Source organism: Helicoverpa armigera, chromosome 9 (genome assembly GCF_030705265.1).
Source record: "Helicoverpa armigera isolate CAAS_96S chromosome 9, ASM3070526v1, whole genome shotgun sequence".
Taxonomy (NCBI): domain Eukaryota; kingdom Metazoa; phylum Arthropoda; class Insecta; order Lepidoptera; family Noctuidae; genus Helicoverpa; species Helicoverpa armigera.
This window is the reverse complement of record NC_087128.1, coordinates 7,076,658-7,092,491: the sequence shown is the minus strand read 5'-3', so window position 1 is coordinate 7,092,491 and position 15,834 is coordinate 7,076,658. Positions and strand designations below refer to the sequence as shown.

At 38.7% G+C, this 15,834-nt stretch overlaps 1 protein-coding gene across 3 annotated transcripts in view; it reads right to left on the bottom strand.

Moving 5' to 3' along the window:
• LOC110370041 (ecdysone-inducible protein E75) overlaps positions 1-15,834 on the bottom strand; it is a 90,202-nt gene that overhangs the window by 16,880 nt on the left and 57,488 nt on the right. The window lies entirely within an intron of this gene.

Here is a 15,834-nt window from a genome sequence, read left to right as displayed (position 1 = left end):
CGGCGACACAAATTTTGTATCGCCCAGCTAAGCGAATCAAAACATCTCTCAATTTCCTGTCTTCAGTGGACAGCATTATTGAACTTGTAAAAAAATTGGCACAATAATACCTAGGACGTCAACAAATTACACTCTACACAAATTGTTACGCAATGCTTTTGGGCTAAATATAATTAATACATTATAAACATTTTCGTTATTATTCAAGATGTTGGCAATCAAGTTATTTTGAGAGAAACAATAACAAAGTTACTCCGAAATGGTCTACATAATGTTTTTGATACACAGGTTGCCAAATAATTTTGCATATAGCATAGTAAGAAAAAGTATCGCGAATATATTAATATTGGCAAATCACGAAAACAAGAATCACCTATTTAAACTCTAAAATATTTTCTATGGCTTGAGCAAAGGGTTCCAATGTGCTACTTAAAGGTGTTCAAGTTTTTTCTTAATTTTTTACCGCGATTATTTCGCTTCAATACTTTCCCTTTTGCACAAAAGGAAATATTTTAAAGGGTTTCGCAAATATCCTCCCACGTGTTTACTTTAACCATTTTTTGCCTAAGGCAAAAAAAATTATAAGTAATGTAATTAAATTACACATACTTGATTTTATAATTTTTTTATGCTTTTTGTAGTAACTATTTAATTAATAATGAAGAAAACGAAAAAAGAAAACACACCTTTCGTAATGTATTCGTTGTGTGTTTTAGTTATTTAATTCAAACTTTCTCAACTTTTTGTTTTGTAATTATTTATGACGATTAGAGCAAAGTATTATATTTGTCCCTTGATCTCTGACATCAAAAGCAAATACAAAAAAAGCGAATGGCGACATGTGCGCCGATTAAAACGTGAAAGTGAATAGGAACCCAGTTTTTTACTTCCTTCCGCTGCCCTCACTTTTAATATCGGGGTGCGAATATCAAATTTCGTAGTCGGCCCCTTACCGAAACTGTAGCACTGGACGAAACGGACTTTAATTCTGTTGAAATAGTGTTTATATTCCAATGATCAGATCCGTCAAAAAACTTAAAGCCGGCATCGTCAGTCGGTAGCCACATGTATAGTTTTGTATTGTTCATTGTGACCGCAGTTGGTGAGACTTGATGATCCCGATTGATTGGACATTTTTAACGAAATACGTAAAAAGTAGACCGTATGCCATATTGTTTGCAATTTATGGTTTCATATTTTTTTGGTTTTCCGTAGTAGTTTTTTACCCTGTTAAATATTATAGAATCGACATTAATACAAAACTTAATCCAAAATAAATAGTAGAAAATTATTTTCTAAATTCTAGTTGAAAATCCGTGACTTAACATTTTAGAGAGTACGACAACACTTAATTTGAATTTGTAATTATATGGCTCGCCAATCCATAGCTTTAACGACCATTATTTGAAAAGTCGTTTAACAAATAAAAGGCAACAATAATAAGGGCCGGTCGGCCTTTCCTGGCCGGCCGAAGGACACAGGGACAAAAGCGAGCGTGCCTGCCCAGCCTCCGGCCAAACGGGACTTAGCACTTTATTTACTACGCATCCATTACATAAACCCATAAATTAGCTTAACAACTTCTTAAAGAATGTGATCAGTGATCCCTTTTCACAACTGACAACCACAAGGGCAATTTGAAATATGATCCATTGCAATATGAATGAGTAAATATTTGAATACGCAAATAGAAAAGTGACGTGATGTGTTGTGACGATTAACTTTTGTATCCATAATTTGAAGTGTTTACGTGAGAGAATAATATTATGGGATTTTGTAAGAAGAAAGATTTTCCTAAATGTTGATTAGAGTGTAATTGTAAAAGTTTAATTCTCAGCACGATACGATGTAAAAAAATAAGTCGCAATATTATTGTAATCGAATGCTGGCCTGGATTCGCTGGAAATTTCTACGAAGTCACGAGGAGCATCGTTGGCAATTCGGTCGGGACGGAATGGAGTCCGAATGTTTGCAGCGGACATCGCGCGGTCAAGGTCTCGCTGAGACGGCGATTACACCCGACGCGCATCGGAAACTCGATCCGCCTGCCACACCGATTGTTATTGTAGCCTTATTTAGATCATCATTTATATAAAAATCATTTTGTAACATTTGATAAATGGAGTTTTTAATTATCTAAAATTGGTCTAGTCTGCTAAGCTGCTGAGCTTATGGTATTCATAGAATTTGAGAATGGCAGGTTTTTTGTCTCCAATATCAGAATGAGGAAGATTGAGAAGTTATTTTGCAGAGGAAGTTTAGATTTATTTTGCTTTTTGATACCGAAAACAAGTCATTTTCCAAGAAAGATGAAATATTTCTGTGTAGTTGTACATGTATTTATGCGAACCAATAGGTACAAAAGTTGTAAAAATCAAAATGTATGTATCTAGCGGTGTCGAGAGGCGAAGAGTGCCGAGTTGTAGCGAGTTTTTCCGAAGCAGTGCGAGGTCAGCATGAGTCAATTACCCCGGGCGGGCTGTTGCGGCGACGCCGTCGTCGACGACATACACTGCGCCCGCGCAGCCCGTACTAAGCTAATTCTACACCCCATATATTTTTATGATATAATCGAAATCAAAGAGAATATTGTTTTGTTCTATTCCGTTATTTCCTTGTTAAATTCATATGACATAACAAATAGGAATTATGGTTTATTGGAGAATTGAACTGATACCACTTAACGTGATTGATTATTTCAAAATAAATATACGTTTATATTATGTCAGGAAATAATTTATTACTGTATATTGTACTTCCTACATATTTAAATTTAATACTGCAGGTATATCACAGTATTTGCCCGGCAGAGTATTATTACCGTGAATAAGCAAGCATGACATACAGGCCGTGTGATCCGGACGCTCTCAATCGTAGTTGACCTCGGCTGATTCGGCAACCCGTGCCAAGGCCAAGGTCAATTTGTCGGGTGTGTTCAATTAATAGCTGAATGCGGTGACGCCTGGTGCCCCACCGGCCGCGTCCGCCCAACATATCGCTTTGTGTGGATTACTTCAACACAATTAATTCAACGCAGACAACACGGCACACAATGCTCCTCAGTTCTCGATTTGGTGGCAATCCCTACAAGGGTACTAACTATATACGCCTAGTAGAAATTACATTTACAAACAAAACCGACCTGGTGGTACTTGTTTTAAAGATGCGTAAAATAATTAGGATAACTTGAAAGTAAATACTCCATAGAAAATCTTTTTATTTCAATGTTTTCTTCCACTTGGATAGGATGACGTAACGCGACCTTCGGATCATGGAAAAAATAATAATATAACACGCAAATTAGAGGTTACATTGACCCCGACGTGATTCAATACTTTGTGCTCATAAAATTGTGTAAGTAGTTACTAATCAGTATTCTTAAGCCAATTGTGTGAAGAACCTAATTATGTCTGATATTTTTATTCTAGTGATGTTATTTATATTTCGACAATACCGATCGGTCTGTCTACGTAGGTTGTCTAACAACACCAACCTCTAAACATGTGAACGGCCCCGCCAAATAAACTAGGAGCACTTCCTCGTTCGAATATCGGAACATGTCAATGTCAAACTGTGCTGATTTAGCCGCAATGTCAACCTCAAGGTAACGCCGACATGAGGAAATTTGATGTTAACCGAAACTAATTGTGCTGAACATAACGTGCAACTTTTGGCATTTATATTTGAGACAGTCTACTTCAATAGCTTAATGTACAGCCTTACATTTGTGACAAAACAATTTCCTGTACCTGTATTGTATGTAAGTAAAAGGTTAATTAAGATGAGGAGAGCCTTGAAATAAATCAAGTTATGGTAAACAAGAAGGGTAAATTAAATATCTTTATGTTTGTGGGTAGGTTTCTGTTGATGAAGGAGCCTTTCTCCTTTCGGTCACCTCACCTTGATATTTGCATCAAGGCGAGACTTCCTGCTCTGTCAGAGGACGTCTGCATATTCTGTACACATCCTACTAAGCAATGCGGAATTAATATAATTGCTGCTTTGGCTTTGATCAACTTGGTATAACTTTAAACAGACAAAAAAATAGGACAACGCATGTTCTCCATCGTTGCATATCGAGCGAAATGGCAAACGCGCTAAGTAGAGCATTAAAATCGGCTATTGGTCCAAGTCTGTAGAGCTTTGAGGTTGTTTAATTATACGCTACAATAACGTAACGTACAGCGAAGTATAGGAGAGGTGTTGCGCAGCGGGGGCTTGCGTAATCAGAGCATCGCGGAGTCCCCTGCGTGGTGATGCGCCTCGTTGTATAATGTTGGTGAGGCGCCTCGAGAGCGCTGCGCCCGCGCCTCGCGGCGCTGCAATGCGTTGCACTACTCACCTACACTCCACACTGTGCGCAACAATGAGGAAGTGTAGGCCGAACATTTCCTAGTGTTACATTTACCTGCCCTCATTAGCGCCATAGACCGCTGTATGACTTGTATATGATCATTTTCAGTTATTCGTTAAACACTAAACATTTTAACTACCTTATTGACTAGATACTGCGTAGTTTTTCAAGTCAAATATTTAGGTTATGTAAGCAGTGAGGCGCTTATTTTTTTTGTTAAATCGATGTCAGCAAAAAAGTCAACATGTTATTCTGGATCAATCTGAATTTCTTACATATTCGATGATCGACTTGAACTCGAACTAAATACGTTAAATTTACATTTTGATGAGATCAAGTTAGAGTCTCAGTTCCCAATCCGTAAACATATTTAAATAAGTCAGATCTATTTCCTTTAATAAATATGATTTTCATCAATTCCGTTTTGATTTAAAGTATCTACCACCATACATTGTATAGGTGTACTATCCTGCTAACTAATTTTTGTTTATTTTTATTTAAGTTTTTTTAATTACTGCAATGTTATGTAATTACATGAAGATGGCACATTACTAAGATTTGTGTAAGTAGGTAATATGTGTCTATCTATATATGTCACTATCATCAACGTATTGCCACTTCCTTCTCGTGAATCTACTTATCTATCGAAACCTTGTTTAATAGTATCATTTTGTAATCCATCCGTTCAGGTTATCTCTTATAAATATTAATTTCTGAGAACATTTTATTATGAATTGGGGAAAACGCACGGGAAATGTGGCACGCGGCAAAAAGTAGCGGCCGGGGGCCGGCGGGGCTGAGCCGCGAAATATTGCGCAGCATTAACTCCTGAAAACGTGTCCGAAGAAAGTTCACGGCCGCGCGTTGACGCTACCACCTGCCGCGCCCCGCGCCCGCGCCGCCGACACCCGCCAGCCTCCCGCGCTCTGCCGCGCTGCTGCCGCGGCCCAGCCAGCCCGATCCATCTTTATTGCTTCCTACATGAATAACCCCCTTACAGTTACAGTGAGCCATATCAGTCCCGTAACACTAGCCAAAGACGATATGACCTTCTGTAAGTATTACAAATTATCAACATGCAATACCTATCTACGCACTTATAAAAAGTATGGTGCAACGTATTGTTAGTTATCGATATCTATCGCAAAAAAATCGACATCCTTAATGTTTTATCGTTTCGCTATCGCAGTTCAAGGCCTCGCGGTGGCCGATAGGAGAGGGTTATATTTGTGTATGAAGGATGATCGATTCGCTTGTAGCACATGATATCTAGGCTGGCAGCAGGAGCTGAGATAGAGTGGGCGGCGGGTAGGGGCCGGGGAGGCATCGTGGCCTTGGCTCGTTCGTTGGCCGCGGCGGGCGCGCGGCTCGTGTACCGGCCGCGATAATTTCGGCAGTTGCGCGCACGAGTCTACTGACCCCGTCGTCGTTGTTTGCGACGCAAATGATCCCCTTGACTTTATTTAAATCACCCACTCCGTCAACCGCTCTAATAGATAGAAAATAAATATTAAAATGTCACTCTGTTAGACCAAAAAAAGTAAATCGATATAGGTAATATCCATGCATTTATACATAGCCATGTATTTTTTTTGTTTTCCATCAGAAATCAAATTGTTTGATTACTTGCCACAAAGAAGTGTAAATGACTGATTTCATAATTTAATGTGATCTGTACCTTATAATGAAAAGTGTGAAAAGAAAAGTCAGTAATATGTAGGAAAGCTACATAACAATCAGTAAATAAATCAGAAACTTTCAGTATGTTTTGCATAATCAGTAGGTTCGATAGCATTCAGTGAAACGTTGGATTCAATTAACTAATTGATGTTAATAACGCGTCTGTTTCTTCACTTTTGACTCGAATATTCGTCGGGATTTATTATCTAATGTTGAAGTGAAATATTACTACGAAAGTATTATTCTCCTAGCCAATCCTCATGCTAATGATATTTTTAATGCATTCAAAATTTAAAGAAATAGGTATATAGGGTTCGCATGTTTCTGAAAAAATTGAAATTTTTATATTTTTCTAGAAAGCGCTACACTATCTGGCGCTATTTTTTGTTATTTTATTTAATCAAAGTAGGCACTTCCATTAAAGTACAAACGTAGTTCGCGGAGAAAGTGCTGCGCATTACCTATAACCAACTTTCATTTTATAAGAGACCGGTTTCAATAACTTTTTTCTACAAAGTGCCCCACGCTCCGCATGGTATATGCATACACGGACACATAATATAGTATTGTTATTTTATGCATTACTTTTATTGATTAAAGACGCCAATATTTAATTAATATTATAGGTTTTTTCGCTAAGTTAGTAGAAATTGTGGAGTTATTGATAGTTGTGGCGTGGCTACTAGATGACTACGTGACAATTTCAATTGCGGCCAGGTTAAAATTCGTGTTATGGCTTTGGTAAGTCGCAGTCCATGAAGCTGATTAACATCATTTACTACGACCATTCTGCGTAGGATGCCACAGCCATTATTGGAATTGCTGTAATTACACTACAGCAGAGAATAATCGGCTGTCTATACATGATACCTTCTCATTTAGTCTTTAGTAGCGGGATTGAAGTGTAATATCACGCACAGTGACCTCTTTGTCAACAAAAAATAACAATAAAGCAGTCATTCAACTTGGCAATATGTATTATTAAAGGTAGTTGGAGGCGATGTGGAGTTTTCTTTTATTTACCGAAAATAATACAATGGATAATATTGGAGCGGTTTCGATTTTCGCCAATCAATAAATTGCGTGGTCGTCATTGTGAACACACTTCCTCGTCTCCCAGCTGGCGGAGCGACGTGGCATCGGGTGCACCTTGTTATTAGTAAAAAGTGGATCTGTACAATCATCTGCATTTAAATATTTTCGGTCTTTTGTGGTATGTTTTTTATAAGTGGTATATTAGTGAAGTATTGGGTACGCATGCCATACGCATGGCTGCCGCGTGCCATCCGACACATGTTTGTGGCTTGTGTTTGGTAATAACAGTGACGTAATGGTATGCATTAATTTTGTTTATATGTATTTAAATTGTTACATAAGATTCGGGCTTATGGGGCAGTAAATATAGGCGAAGGGAATCGCATTGGGGACGTGGGACTAGCGGAGTCGGCGACCGCGCGCCCGTGCACTCAACTCTGCAAGTGCGTGTAACGGTGCACCACGTTCTTGCTGTGCCACTCCACATTGATAAAACTAGAAAAGGATTTCTGCTAAAAACTCTAGAAACATAGAATCAATAATATTAAAAGTTAAAATATGTTCGTCGGGCCCGTCTTGTGTTCTAACTCGGCAAATCTCGAAAGAAACCCACATCACACAAAAGCAGGTAATTGTGTCATTGATTACGTGGAAGTCTTGGACCGCAAAATCAAAAATTCATTGTTTGACATACGAAAAAAAAAGCTTTTTTGAGTTGGCAAACTGTTTTAAAGAGTTCTTGGCAAATCACCTCTAATGTCAACGTCATAGAAAAAGCTTTTATGATTTTTTTTTGTTTGGTCACAATTGTTTTAAAGGGTCTTTTCTCCAATTGAATGCATATATTGTTTTACGAAGGTCCTGAGCGGTTCTGTCTTGAGATTTGGGTTAAGGAATATTGTTGCCGGTCGGGTGAACGTAAGTATCGTGACCCATATTGTCAATGGATCAAGGAGCAACGAGCAAATTTGATACCATCTGCTGACTAAACAATAAATCTAAAGAAATCGCTAACCCTTACTCCCAACTTCCTTTCAAATTCGATTTCAAAGGTTGAAAATTTTTACAATCCGCGTAAAAAATGCAAGCAGAATGGTGCTCTCCTATTGTCAAAAAAGCGCGATGCGATTCGACCTACCCTTTCTTTTCATCTCGGATTTCAAGAACAGGTAAAGTCCAAGTTTTTGCTGGCTTTACATTATTGTGCAAGTTTTGCGATATCTAACTCTTCTGATGTACAAAAAATAAATGATTGTTTAATCGAAACCATTTTGGAGACAAAAAATTCGAGGATTGAATCTTTTACAAAAGTTTTTTAACTTCCTTTTGTTAGTTCAGCTCGTAACCGACATTCCCAGATCGTCGATGTATTGTGTCGACGCTAAAAGATGTCGGCCGAGGGATGCCCTTACAAATATTCCTCTTAATGATAAAATATCAGCGGGATACCGTGCAATATTTTCACAATATTGTATTCTCATAATTTAGGTTTTATTTTGAGATTCTTTAAAAAAGTTATTTTTACACGATTGATAGATATGGCTTTTTATAAGTTTTGCGAAAGCAACGATATTTTATATTTTGCATAAGGGACTGTATCGCTTAGAGAAGAGTAGATCATGTAAAACAACAATTTGAAAAGAGGAAAAAAAAACTGTCACAAGGAGCGCAACAATAGTTCAGTCCCTTGGTAATTCCGCTATTTAACGTCAATTTTGTATGTGGTAACTTTAAGTAATCAGCACCCAAATAAAGTAATGATTTCTATAGTGTTTTGTGTTGGCGATTTGTTTTCAAAAGCTCGGCGGGATTCTCGGACATTACTTGTAATACAAAGGTTGGTAACTTATTCTTTCAAGAGAATTTCTGTTGTTTTCCTCAAGGTGCACTCGGAATAGGCGTGGCGCAGGGGCAATGCGAATATCCATAATATTATGTATGCGTATGGAGTCCAGTTGGCATTAGTAAGCACGATTGCACGACAATCGCGGCGTGATGACGGCAGGCCGCGAGCCGCGAGCGGGCATAGGGCGAGCCCCGTTAGGACGGGGTGACTGACTCCACCACTGCAACCTGGTGCATTGTGCTCTAACGAGAACACACCATTATGTGCAATCATATCAAGCGAGCCAGCTAACTTTACCTCCTTACGAACTAACTTGAGGACGGCCGACGGTCGGTGACACTTACCTGTAACAAGGAAAATCAACAATTGTAGCACATTGCCTTTATCATAATAATTCAAACGATGTCCAGATTAGAGTTAAACTAAACTGCTCACAATGGCCTGGACTGATAGCCAGGAAAATGTACAATGGAATAAGCTTTGGTCGTTATTTTTATGGTCTGTGTCGAGGCAAACAACGAGGCCATTCACACTCTACATATCACTTTATATGCTAATAAAGGTATTGTTTCTAAGTCAAAGTCGATTAAGTGGTGCGCATACATTACATACTATTTAATAGAATTTTGAAGTGATAAATTTAGTATTTTTCTGTGGTGGCACAGGAAGCGGTAAGGTCAACGCACGAATTGATGTCGTTCACTGGCGAAGGTGGCTACTGAACCTGAGGCGGGCGTCCTTGAGCCGCCTCCGAAATCGCCAATAACCAACACAGACATGGTTACCTCACAACTCGCCGTGCTGTAACGAGCACACACAGCCGCTATATAGCACAAGAATGTTCACCCACACACGCGCAAGCTTCATCAGACGCTGAATTCGGCTGCTAACACACGCAAGCATAGAGTCAACGAACCGTAATGTGAAAAATGATTCGTATGTGAAAATAACAAGTCACATTTATCAACTGTAGCGGTGGAAAAAATTAATACACTTACTTAATATCGAAATTACATCAAGTTAACCGCGAGTGACGTAGTCCTGTAGTCACGTTCGTAGCGTTTACTAAACATGTGACACTGCTCAGATCGAATCAAATCGATTCGGTTTATAGAGATAGCGTCGCAATTTGGGGAAAGGACTCATTCATATGTATTATTATAAACAATCTGACCGGAATCTGAATCTATCCGGAGACGTTGCACAAGCGTTCTATTTATACAATCTTCCTAATTATTGCGAAAATGATGACTTCTTTATTGTTAAACTTGGCATTGAAGTGAATCATAAACATATTATTGTATGTATTCGTACACTCATACACACACAGAGACAAAAGCTCCGTCTTTGAGGTTACAGATTTCAACTAAGTATTTAAACAGGCAAATCTGAACTCAAAGACGGAATGACTAATTTCCGGATAAACTGCGATTAGTAATAGAACAACCGGTGAGGAGCCGAGGTCGGCGGGTAATAATAAGAGTTATATATTTGGTGTGTGAGGCCTCGGGCCACTGACCGCTGCCGAATCTCAAGGTCTGCGAGCATCGCGCGGTAAACAAGTGCGTCGTACCTATGTACACGTACCATGTAGCATGACTTATATTATCAAACCTGCCTACTACACGTGATCTAATGACAGCGTTACCAATTCATTTCACATTTCACTGATAAAGCCCTGTCTTTGACCTTTAAGCCGCCTATCAGCCTACTTAATACCTATGCAAACGTCAATAAGTGTGTTTGTTGTTTTCTAAGAATTTGTTTACGTGACTAGAAATGGGTTGAAATACTTTTAACATACTGGTTTTTTATAGTAAAGACGCAATTTATGTAAAATAAATTTAGCCTTGAATTGAGAAATAGACATAAACTGCCAAAAGTTCAATATCGCATGTAAATTCAGTGCTATCTTTATACATAAGGGTCACATATTGCTGAATGTTCGTATTCAGTAGAGCATACATAATGTCGACCTAAAGATCTTTAACATTAAGTACATTTCAGTATACACCACACTACTATTTGTTTTTTTGCTAGTAACCATCGTTCTCATGATTTGTAAAGTAACTCTTATGAGATATGGTTCAATGTATGGTAATGTTTTGACATAGTACGAACCGGATTATAAAATTCAACGAATCCAGATGTCATAAGTAAAATGAACATTTAAACGACGTAATTATAACATAACCAGACGTTACTACATCATAACATAAGCAGTGCTACGAGATTGCTACGGGATTGCTACGCAGTGCTACGCTTGTAGACCGGGCGGAATGAAGTAGAGCGGGAGAGAGTGGTCAACGAGCCGGACATTTTCGACTCAATGTCTCTGGGAAAAGCGACCGCCACAATTTGGGGAAATGGCTCATCGGTTACGGGGCCGACAGTACGGGGGCCGCGGCATGTTTATGTTACATTTAACCTAGAATATTTTATCAGTTCTTTTGGTTTGGTTTTATGTATAATATCCAACAAATGTAGACATGACTTCATGACTGTTTATCGTCTATTGTTCCAAAAAAATATGTGAATAATGCAATACGTATTTTCTTTCTTAGAACAGCCAACTACGAACATTCTAAAGCGTACGTGTATGTCGAATTAAATTATTTTTATCAAGTTCAATGACATTTTATCATTTCTCCTTGAATTTATCGCTATTGTCTGCCAAATAATTGACATGCCAAACTGTATTTGTAATTTCTACAATGAAGTAGAAATCTTTGGTAAAATTTATTTCATATTATATCTTTTTGAGGTGAAAACTATTAGAGTGTCGTGAGTCAAAGCGAGCATGACGTAACACACACATTATAGTAGAAAATAAGAAGTGGTTAGCGGCGGCGCGCACATGTCGCAGTCAACGCCCGTGGAACTTGATCTTCGGCTAGTTGTTCCTGGTTCACGGTACGTCACCTGCGGTACCACGCGATCGAGTGTCATACAAATTAGCGCGATTTTCAGGCGATTGCGCGACAAAGTGCCGACACTGTCGTCTGATGTCGATGCCCTCTTTGAACTTTCCACTCGTTAAACTTGATTATCGACACACGATCAGCGTAAGCCGAGTTATACCGATTATGTAACAGGTGACTCGAGTTTCTAAAAGTTATAACATCGATTTTGAGTGTTTATCATATTTTTACGATGCACATTCATAAGTTCATAACATTCAACTTTTCTTTTTATGTTGCAACGAAATATGATTATTGTGATTAAGTACCAGATGTTGTATCAAATGGAATTCAAATATAGAATGCAGTATGATCCAACCAAAATATTTTCCCACACTAAAGTTTCCCCCCATTGTGCTGTTAATCCAATCTGCAGCTAGAAACTATTTTCCCGTCACGTGCGACTGCGCGTGCACTAAAACTTGGCAGTATATATTCATTTTCCTATATAGCAAGTAGGCAGTACATAGGTAACGTCCATATACCGGTTTACGTGTTCCATAGTTGCTCGTAGATAATGTCATACGCATGCGTGTCGCGTAATCAGACAGGATTCGCACGGTGGCGAGTGCAAGCGATGCATCGCGGGGTGCAGCGTGCGAGCGGGACGGAGCGAGTTCAATGGTATTTGATATAGTGCAATGGAGTTCTTTAACCCCTTAGCCTACCTGCGATTCTTGCGAATGAGGCAGTCCGGCCGTTGTCCCTGACTGCACCACTATCAAGCACGTATCTTTATAGGTCGCTGCTAGGCGCGGTACCGATAGCACAACAACACTACTGATGCACAAATCTACTTCATTTACTAAGCTACAATTTTAACAAATAATTACGCTTCTTTCCCATCTTGTTTATGTTTAATTGTTCAACTTCAATCTAACATAGTTAACTTTAAAATTACGTTAATTTTTTTTATATAATTTTGTCTGAAACTAAATTGACTAACACTATAATGAGCATTTTTTGTTTACAAAAAAATTACTTCATTTCCAACACCTCCATCAGTGATTTAATTGCTTATTACAAGTTTTTTATATATAAACTCAACAATACTTAGGAAAATGCGAAAATAATATGATCGCAGTATTTGCAGACTGCAAGCTAGTGATGTAACCAACTGGTCATGCCAATCACGTCGGTTAGTAGCTAGTCGCATGTCAACTATAATCTAGGATTTTAAAAATTCGTAGCAGGTGTGTAGGAGGGGATCGCGACGTGCGGGGAGGGGGGGGGGGTGAGGGGCGGTACTGGACTGGTTTCCGTTGTTTCGCAATAACGCGGGTTCAATGACGCCTCCGTACTTATAATTGCCGGCGTGTCATGAACGAGCAGTCGACCCCTTCACTCGGGCCATGTGTCCGGCCCTGAAACATCTTAACCAGTGATAACGTAAACTGTTACGCTCTACATACGGCGCGGGATAAAAAAGGAGCAAAGCAACCAGTCTCGATCGTGCCAAACCAACTGTAACCGTTTTACCAGATACCAATACAACTAAATAGTCATTCATTTATACGACAGTCAATGGAGTTCGTACTAGAATTTATTTATTTGTATTTTGAAAATTTTAATGCGTACTTTCAAACCGAACAACAACTTTATCTAATGTTTCGTAAATAGAACACGCTTCCTAATTGACCTTAACTTTCGTTTATAATTTATTACAATTGTTGTCCAGAGATAAAACTTCGATAGTTAAGGGCAAACAAGCTCCCAAATAACGACACGCTTATTCACCTGACCTATAAAACTGATAACGAAGAAAGTAAACAGAATCAATAAATAATTCATATTATACCGAATAAATAGTAATGTTGTTTTGATATTGACCTCTTAAACTACGTTACTTTAAATCTACAAAATTGTGAAGTTAGAAATGCTTTATTTATAAATGTGTGAGCCGTCACTGGTTCGGGTGTTTTCAAGACGACTGAACTGAGCAAGTAAAATGTGTTGAAGTAGTTAGTCGTGAAAGCTGTAAGTTGAACCGGTGGCGGCGCCGCGGCGTTGACCTCGCGCCGCGAACGACGACCCACCGCGCGCTCGTACGCCGATACAACCAATTTATATTTCAAATAGTCTAGCTAATAGTCACACCTGATATAATACACATGTTAATAACTGCATATTGCCTCGATACAGCTACCCCAGCCGATACTAAATAACGACCATTACAGAGGGCTTTATGTTGCATATAATTACGATTACCTATACCGATACGATTTATGGCTTTGCAATCATTAAAGTTTTATAATTATTATACGTATGTAATAACAAGTGTTATTAATTTATTAGCAACTGCTGTTTGTTGAGTATATTTTGAGTGAGCACGTGAGCTTTGTAACACATTACAATATGAGTTGGATATGTTGCAGTTGTGTTGTTGTGGTGTGCAGCGCAGTGTTTCGTAACTGGCGGCCGTGGTCGATGACTCCGAACGTTCTAGTGCTCACATCTCTCCGCGTTACGTAACCGCGAGAAAGTTGACATCCGCTTGTAGAACGTTCCGGCCAACATTTTCAGCCGAGAGTCAACGCACCGCGATGCACCCCAATTAGCACCGGCCGTGCATCTCCCTCAAATAACGCATACTTGTGTTCTACACATGAAAATGTCGTAACATATGAAATACCATTATAGTTTCAAGTTTCCTTCCAATTCAAAATAAGTGTGATAAAATAAACTTTGGTTACTAAGCCAGTATATTTATCGGTCAATTAATAACCAAATCAGTTATCAGTATTTCTATTTGTACAACTGTGAGTAACATAGCAAGCTAATAGAACACACCGTGACGTCCAATGTACTTCCTGAACAACATAATTTTAATATTACTAAATGTGTTGACATTCAATGTTACATATGTCCTGATATAAGCCATAATAATAATAACTCGAGGCCATAATAAAATGTCATTGTCACAACGTTATCAAAATCGAGGACATTTTTATATAATTCTGGGTCATTGTACCGAAGCGATGTTTTGTTCAGCTTATCGTAGCTATGCTATCGAGCTAGCAATGTATGTCACTGATAATGTACTGTAGCCTGTTCCTTTGTTTGTTTCAACGAAAATACTTTAACTTGCATAGTTACACTGTGGTTTCTGTCTTCGAAGGTAAACGTAATGAATAAACATGATTTCATATTGTTTTGTCCGCAATTTTTCAGTGAAATTATCAAGATTGCTAGCAAAGCATACGGGACTTATTTGGTCGACGTGTCTGACAGATATGTTTCAAAGCGTCCGTGTCAATGGACTTCTTAGTGAATTGTCATGAGTCAGGCTTGACGTACCATCACTGTGTAGCGGAATCTACTGTGTGACAGCCAACATTAGCCGGCGACGTCGACACATGTACAGACCGAACTCAAAATAATTATGTTTTCACACATATTCTAAATGAGCGTGAAAGAGCGAACTGATGAGGATGACACACTGATGAAATGGATCTTTGTAAGTGATTTACAGAAAAGAGAGAGGGAGACCATAAACACGAGCGTGCAAGTGCAACTAGATCTTTACTGTACCTTCAACTCAGGTTCACTTACCAAAAGATTTCACATTGTTTTAAATATTTAATGTGGGCATTTTTATAATTACAGTTTCGTAGGAAAATAATCTATTGTTGCTAAATTACCTACACCGCTAAAGACAGATTGTGTGGCTGACGCATTGTTTTTATGAGTTATTTTTATCATTAATTTAGTTGTCACATACGCGAGACTACGTTACACTACTGGCTTAAGAAATAAGTCATTGTAGTTCAACACTTGGTACGTATAAGTATTATTATATTGTGTAGCGAGGTATCGCGATGGAGCCGGCGTCGAGGGTGACTGACCCACTCATGGTAGATATTTGTACAATTGTGTTTGTAGATTCGCTCCAAGGACGGCGTTTACGTCACCCGGGGTAATCGACTATCACGGTATGATAGAGATCGTGGCACTCGAAA